At 40.5% G+C, this 8,851-nt stretch overlaps 1 pseudogene; it reads right to left on the bottom strand.

The window, feature by feature from the left end:
• Window positions 1-1,640: 1,640 nt before the first annotated feature.
• On the bottom strand, window positions 1,641-8,641 carry LOC133396429 (crystallin J1A-like; annotated as a pseudogene).
• Window positions 8,642-8,851: the final 210 nt, after the last annotated feature.

Genomic DNA, 8,851 nt, shown 5'->3' with positions numbered 1-8,851 from the left:
GTCAAGGCTCGACTTCAAAATGTACAGTTGCAAAAACATTCAAAAATGGTGCAATGACTAAGCCTCAAGATCTTCCACTGCGCCTCATTGATGCCAGATTTCAGGGACAGGATGGAGCTGTTTTTTTTAAAATGTTATTTACAAAGATATTGACACAGGGAAGATGACAATAAATTATTTCCAAATAATAATTTATTTTACAACCCTCCCTCCATTTCTTAGAAAACGTTTCTTGTGGAAGTGGACTTTGGCAGATTGGGAAGAAAAAAAAACAACCTCTTCAGCTCTGGATATAATTATGCCAGACATGCACAACTACCTGTTGTGTGGGAGGAAGTCAGGCACAGGGAGAAATCAAATGACTTCCCTTCTGTTTGTTACCTACGCCCTCTTAGCCGTGACCTATTTACCCAGCTAAGCAATGTTGTCGAAGTTTATTCATCATCACGTTCATTCATGCATTATTGTCAGGCCATATAGATGTGGACATGCTCTTACAGCTTTATGATAATTCCTATTGCGGTGCCATGACATTTACAATAAATATTTTCTGACTCTCTTACCTATTTAAACCTCTTTACCTATTACCTTGCCTATGTTTTTCCTCATTAATGTACACACAGCACCCCATATTGACAGAGAAAAAAAAACAGAATTGCTGAAATTTTTGCAGATTTATTAAAAAAGAGGCGGCACGGTGAACAACTGGTTAGCAAATCTGCCTCACAGTTCTGAGGACTGGGGTTCAAATCCCGGCCCCACCTGTGTAGAGTTTGCATGTTCTCCCCGTGCCTGCGTGGGTTTTCTCCGGGCACTCCGGTTTCCTCCCACATCCGAACAACATACGTGGTAGGTTGATTGAAGACTCTTAATTGCCCATAAGTGTGAATGTTTGTTTATATGTGCCCTGCGATTGGCTGGCGACCAGTTTGGGGTGCACCCCGCCTCTCACCCGAAGATAGCTGGGATAGGCTCCAGCACGCCCGCGACCCTTGTGAGGATAAAGCGGTACAGATGGATGGATGGATGGATGGATGGATATTAAAAAAGAAAAACTGAACTATCACACAGCCATAAGTATTCAGACCCTTTGCTCAGTATTTAGTAGAAGTACCCTTTTCAGCTAATACAGCCATGAGTCTTTTTGGGAATGATGCAACAGGTTTTTCACACCTGGATTTGGGGATCCTGTGCCATTTCTCCTTGCAGATCCTATCCAGTTCTGTTAGGTTGGAGCGTGAATGTTGGTGGACAGCCATTTTCAGGTCTCGCCAGAGATGCTCAATTGGGTTTAAGTCAGGGCTCTGGCTGGGCCATTCAAGAACAGTCATGGAGTTGTTCTGAAGCCACTCCTTCATTATTTTAGCTGTGTGCTTAGGGTCATTGTCTTGTTGGAAGGTGAACCTTTGACCCAGTCTGAGGTCCTGAGCGCTTTGGAGGTTTTCATCCAGGATATCCCTCTACTTGGCCGCATTCATCTTTCATTCGATTGCAACCAGTTGTCCTGTCCCTGCAGCTGAAAAACAACCCACAGCATGATGCAGATCCACCATTCTGCATGGCCATGCAGCTGAACAGGACACATTTAAAAAAATATAATAATAATAAAAGAAAAGAAAAGTTCAAACTGTTGTGTCAGGGAAAAGACCATTTATTTTTTCAGTTGTATTAATGTACTTCTTTTTTTTTTTTTTTACATCACTAATGTAAAAGATATCAAGATCTTGGACATCCCAAATTCAGATTTGTTGCTGTGAGTGCTTAAAATGAATGACTATACAAGTCAGCACTTTTAGTAACACAGAACAGCTCCTTTGAGGGAAGCATTATTTTCAGTCCCGGGTTGTCCCAGTAGTAAATCTGCTCTTTCACTTCTCAATAACCAAGCATGCTCCACGGAGTGGGAAGACAAAAACCAAATACATTCTTCACTTCAGCAAAAACCATTGTGTTTCCAGATCTTAAGAAACCTCAGCTATCCATCTTGCACTTCAATGAAAACAGCATGCACATGCAAGTAATGTTATCCTTTATTAGCAATTGATAGTTTTTAACAGCGGTCTCTTGTTCATAACCAACTCAAGCACTTGGTACAGACTCCCCCTCTTCTTACATAATGCAACTTTGATACAACAAACAGATTCAAGTCTCATTCAGTCCAAGACTTTTGAAACAAGACTGTCATGAATTGTCATTTCTAAGCACACGTCTGCAACTTGAGGAAAGTCTTCATGAATAGCATTGAAAGGAACTAACCACCATCAATACCTTTTAGGTGATAATGCAAGGCAACCTCAAAGAGTAACTGCAATTTAGGCTGTTTTTTGGAACATATTTTCGACTAGCTCCAGCAGCCGAGGATATCTGAGTGTCCTCTTCCTCCAAGACTCCGTGATTCCTTGGAGGCCAGTCTGCAAAGACATCATAAAACATAGGAATGACTGACACATGTTGAACAGAAGTTAATTCAGGCTGAAACTCCAAAAATAGGTACAATTTGCAGTTTAATAGATTTAATTGATTTTATTTACTATTGGAGAAATGTTGAAACAAACAACATGTTGACTTCCAAAGCTTGGAAGTCAACCAGTATCATAGATCATTACGATTGTGTTCCACAATGGAGGTTCCACTTCACCCAACTTATCTGTACCATACAACTTTTGGCACTCTCCTGCTGGTGGTGGTGCTTAAATTGTATAGTACCTAATGATTGGAGTTAGCCATACTGCAGTCCCTTGACAAGAATTGTCCACATGACAGCAGGAATTAAATGGGAGGAATCAAGCTTATTTTCTTTTCATAAGAAATAACCAAGTGCCAAGGAGGAAAAAAAACACAAAATGGATATCTTCCATTGTTGTCTTCTGTTTACTGTGTGTCCTTTTCTTTCCTGAATTAATTGGCAGGTTACACAGTATCACGCTGCTATGATGTCATTGTAGCTGACGCAGCTATCACTATCCCGCCTACACACCCCCACAGTGGAAACACAAGCCAGATCAACTGTTCCTAATCATGCTATGGAGAATTGAATTATGGGCCTCATGTAGCTCAAGATTATGAGTACTGATCCCAAGTCAGAATGTTTTAAATATATTACATTGATTAGTGGAAAGTTCATATATAATTGATTCTTTATGTGAGATTCAGGCAGAACTCTGACAGTACAGCTTACTGTGTTTTGGCGGCTTTCCCAGATACGAAGAGAACACTGATGCCTTTCCCTTTTTAAAGCTGACATTTTTCTTGCCTTTCTGACAGTGTTTCCTCAATGGAGTAGTTTGACACATTGCCATTTTAAACTCTGTTGCAGATCGTAAAAGCGTTACAATCGATGTAACATGCATGTGTATATTCACAATGGGGAAGTAACAATCAGAAAGGTATTGCATTCTAGATACAACTTTCCAGACAGTCTTTAAAATTTTAAAACACGCTTGAAGTTTAAATTCAGAAATAATTGCAGGCTTGTGTAGTGTATCTTTCTTTGGATGTGAGTTACTATGAGTATTATGGAAATCTACCAAAATCATCTGCATGAATGTTTGGGGAGGGAGGGGGGGGGGGGGGGGGGGCTGGGTGCATGCGTTCAGGAAGAAACAGTTACATTTTGTTAGGGATCTGGAACTTGTTGCTCCTTTTTTGTTTGACCTTCACAAAAGTCTGTGCACTAGTTTTGGTTTAATCTTGCCAGGACACAAAAACAGACACAGAATGTTTTTAAAATAAACCTTGCATTGGGAGGTGGTCTAAAAAACTTAAGCATGTATATTATGAACGATACTCAGAACACGATTAAAGTCAGTCTGGAATGAGAGCTAAGGCCCTTCATCTGTACAGTCACTTCTGCCCCCACTGCTGTACCTGTGCCCCGAAGCAGGCTCCAATGAAAGAGGCTCGGCTGGCGGTGCATCCCCCGCAGCGCATGGTGTCCCTGACAGCTTCATCCAACTGGCTCAACGTCACGGACTCCATGTAGCGCTCCTTGGAATGCACCAGGCAAAGCTGGACAGAACCGACATTTAGCAACACATCATTGCTACCCTCCCGCTCCAGAACGTTTCACATGAGCCTTTACTGTCTGCACCTTTTAGCCTTGTAAAACTTGAGACACTTAACACAGTAGGAAGGGGAAAATTAAAAGCCAGTTGAAAGGAGATCATTAGTGTGGAGATGAAAGACTGGAACTGAGGGGGTGTAAGAGTTTTGCCAAGTCATCAGGCTATCTGACTAACTTACCTCATGTGTTTGTGAAGATAGTGGGTATGAGCTGCTGGGATGTCTTGGCCAGGTTGTTCTTCACTTGGTGGATATGTGCTTCCACAGAGATATGAGAAGATTAAGGTAGGTTTACTGTGTAAATATAGTGAATACTGTGAAAGATTTACATCTTAATATTTCTTTCTGAACGAGTACTAGCCAAACAAGGGAGAAAAACTTGAATAGTATTGGCTGAAAATCACTACTGCCAGACAGCTCACATTGTAGATGGCTCGATCGTTGACTTAATTTACAGCACAAATTAATCAATAGCGTTTGAGTCGGATATCATTCAAAAGCATTGTAGGTCTCAATTTTAAAATGACTATCGATTGAATTCGATTTATGAAACACTTAAGGGCGAACTCACACTCGACCTTTCAAACTGTCGTTGAGCCATTTTGAACAGTAGCTAAAGTCCAGTAAAGTTTGATAAATGTAAGAGCTGTCATGCGTACTTAAAGGTCCCATATTTTGGCAATTTAGACCTCCACAGAAAGACTCCCTATCATGGACATAGTATAAAAGTGTCAATTTCATTTAATAAAAACCCCCCAAAAAACATCTTGGTTTTGTCATTTGCAAGGCCGCTCTGACAGCTACTGTACGTCTGTTTGACCTAGTTTTGTATCCGCTTTGTCCATATTTGGCTAAGACCGCCCCTTTCCTATGATTGGTTGGCTCCGTGTAGAAGACCCACTTGTGATAGCATACGTGTTCGTTATGTTAACAGCGCTGGCTCAGGAGTGTAAAGGGAAGATGGAGATCTTCACTAGTGATGGAGGTAAGCTCAAGAAATTTGAAAGATTCGGTTGTTTGTTTCTATGTGCCTGCGATTGGCTGGAAACCAGTTCAGGGTGTACCCTGCCTCCTGCCCTATGATAGCTGGGATAGGCTCCAACACTCCCGCGACCCTTGTGTGGATAAGCGGCTCAGGTAATGGATCGATGGCTGAAATACACTCATCTGGCAGACTGGAACTTGAGAGGGGCCGTAATAATGGACAAGATTGTTCATCTGGCTAAATCTAAGATGGCAGTTACAGGCTAGGGTGTTACCGACATACGATGTTTTGAGGTTACAAATGTCTTGCAATTAACTGGTTTGCGTAGGAATACTGTATGTTGTCACGCGGCACAATAATGCCCACTTGCTTACCGCTGTATTTAGTGCTTTTCAATTGATTGTTTTATATTATGCCGAGAAGTGTTGTTCATATAAATATTTACTTTCATTATGATTTTACTACTGCATTAGCAAAGGTAGACATTCCAACTTATGTACAAATTTGTGTTCCATCGCTGCCGTAGGAATGGAACTCTGAAGACTCCCTACTGTAATGCGTTCATTCTTCTACAGTTATTCATCATAACTGGCAACTGACATCATGCAAAAAAAAAAAAAAGAATTCAAATGATTAAAAATAATCAAAACAGTTTTTAAAAAGGCCAGCAGGGAATTGGAGAGGGAGAGGGAATCACCCAAGTCCAGCACATTCCAATAGCCTAGTGTGGGTGCGCCCTAGTGGATGTTTTTATAAGAGTGTAGTCTTACCAATGACTGCATTATCAACCACTTGAGGGTTCTGTCTTTGTGGATCATTCAACTGAGACAAAACTGCTTCCAGAACTTTGGAACTTGGGCCATTCAGAATGAAATGTTCCAAAATCCTGACCACATTCATAAAACACACAAAAGGGTTGAGGATAACAACTTTCCCTCCAATGAGAAACCAAATGTTAAGAATGGAATGTTTTCAATGTCTTGCCTTACCTAGCTGCAGCCAATGTCACAGCCACACACATGTCATTATTCTGGGTCACCCTTATCACTTTCTCCACTTTCTCCAGCATTTCATTTTGGCCAGCATAAAGGGCCACCACTGGAGCCAACTTGGTGATGCCGTCCATTTGACAGTCCTTGTCACAACCTCAAACACACGCACATGAAAATTCACAACCCAAAATATCACTCATCAATGATAGTTATTACTATTATTATTATTATGTACCAGTTTCTTCTTTGCCAGCATCCACATTTCTGATGAAAGCTTTCAGGCTCCCATTCCTCCAAGGACCATCAATAGGAAGGATAGCTTTGGGACCTGGGCAATTGAAGCACTTTTTTCATATTCATATCAGCTTTTTGGGACAGATTAATTCTTATTAATGGATGCTGTTTGTATAGATATAATAATGAATAACTCATCAAATGGTTTATTTCTCTGATCACAGTATGACTCTCTTTGCCCTTTGATGCATTTTAACTTACTGAAATAGAGAGCTGTTGTCTTGGCATGTTTCTCCATCATTATGAATGATACAGCTGTGATTACTTATTAAAAACAAAACGTAACACAAAAGGTACAATGATGGCCAAGTCTGACTTTTGAATATTTTCATGTAGAATACACAATTGTTTTAGACGCGTGTGCATCCCTATGGCTGTTGTGTGGGCAATAACAGGAATATTGCAATAATAACAGAAATGTAAATATTCACAGGTAATACTGTAAAAATGTACTGTACCTCCTGTTTTGCGGTAGGGGTCATTAAGCGGCAGGTCGTACACTGTCCCCGCGCCAAAGAACTTGTAGATACGTTGAGTCAAATCCTCCACATTGACACCTGCCCACACACGAGAGAGACAAAATCCTTTGCTGCTTGCTGAAATGAGCTCTGGTGAGGTTACTGAGGTATTGTGTGACCACATGCATGACCACAATATTTTGTACGATTACCTTCCCGCACTAGCCATCTCTTTTTTACCGATTTTCCTCAAATGCAGAGCAAATGTAGACAAACTATTCACACACACTTTTAAACCAATGGACAATTTATAGTCTTCAATTAACCTAACATGCATGTTTTTGGAATGTAGGAGCACGCCGGTGTGCACAGATAAAACCCAAGCGAGCATGTGGAGAACATGCAAACTCCACGTTGGAAGTCTGAAGCTGACTTTCATACCCTAAACCTCAGAACTTTAGTGCTAACCACTAGGGCACTGTGTATTCCCTAGCTGAATCATAAAAAAACATTTTTTAAAAGTATTCCAGTCTTTTCCTTTCACACGTCATGGTGCACAGTGGTGATGACACATGTACAGTAAGTCTTTACAAAAGCTGTTTAGACAATTTGACACACTGTCCCGCCTGACTCAGTTGTGTACCTCCACACTGACTCAGTGATTCCAACAGGACGTAAGCTTGGTCGCCATAGCACGTCTGCTCGCCTGTCTTCCTGCGGTAGAAAGGATTTGCAGAGTCGGCACGAAACTCTGGTGTGGGTTCCAGGTCAGCAAGAACTTCTCGGAGTCTGTCTAGATTGTAAATCCAGTGCATGGGCTGGGCTGCAATGGAAACACACAGACAAGAAAACGAGAGTGTATAAGAGTCTATTTTGCCTAGCTGCAGAAAACTAACTTCCAAAAGCTGCTTATTTAAGATAGACTCTGCTACCATAAACTGGCAGTCAAAATGTCTGAAGAGCCACCCCTTCTTTTTTTTTTTTTTTTTTTATCAGCGCGAACAGATGCCTCAAGATGCATCTGCTGTTGATGCAGGTCTGTTTTTATGGCATCCATCACAAAGTTAACCAAAAATTACATAATCAGATAATGTACAATGCCTTTTAATTCAAATATTTAATTTCATTAATTCCGATTATTGTTATCATATGCAAAATATATTGTCAAAATTTGATTGGCTATACAATCACTAATCTTCCGTAGAATAAGACAGAGATGCATAGCAAAACAACAGTGTAACAAATACCATGGAAATTCAGTATTTAGTAAACAAAACAAAAAGGTCCTGTTTTTGTAAATACAGCAATGGCTTTTCACCATCAGTACCACACATTTTATCTTACCTGCTGCATCTGCTACTGCTGCCCCGATAATGGCCCCAATGGCCCTGTCTTGCACACTCAAGGCCATCTGTTTTCAACACACTTGGAGAAAGAGCAACTGAAGTCAAATACTGCAACATTTCACATGGTACAAATACTTATCATTTGATAAATAACGGAATGTCTATCTTGTAATGACTATGAGTATGGATGCAATAAACAGCTTGTAGGGAATAGTTTAAAAGGGACATTTCTACACTGTAGGAGTTAATATACGATACTCCATGAAGAACTATGACATCAAAAACATCTATTTCACGCTTATGCCCATCGACGGAATATAGAAAACATGATTCTCTCAATAAAAATGCATGTTCAGTACAGTGTATGTTCATGACTAAAAAGAGAGTGTAAAAATGTGATGCGTCATTATAAAACATAAATGTAATGTTTATTCTTACCCTGGAGTCTCTTTGTGACCTTGTCGTAGTCCACTTGACATGTTTTGAAACATCATCTGTCGCCCCCCCTCGAAACTAGTGGGAGGGTACCACCAGCCCCCTGATAATGAAGCTCCAATGGCAAAACAGAGGATGTGGTAAGTTTAGCTTATGTTTGTCAAATATATGTTAGTGATGCTTTGATGTCATCAAGTTTTTAACTCTATAGATGGAAAGTAAAAAATGATGACATGTTGAAGTAGCTTTCACAGACTGTACAGAGGGCGACCAGAAGCC

This window comes from Phycodurus eques, chromosome 21 (genome assembly GCF_024500275.1).
Source record: "Phycodurus eques isolate BA_2022a chromosome 21, UOR_Pequ_1.1, whole genome shotgun sequence".
In the NCBI taxonomy this organism is placed as follows: Eukaryota; Metazoa; Chordata; class Actinopteri; order Syngnathiformes; family Syngnathidae; genus Phycodurus; species Phycodurus eques.
This window is presented reverse-complemented; position numbering and strand designations above follow the sequence as displayed.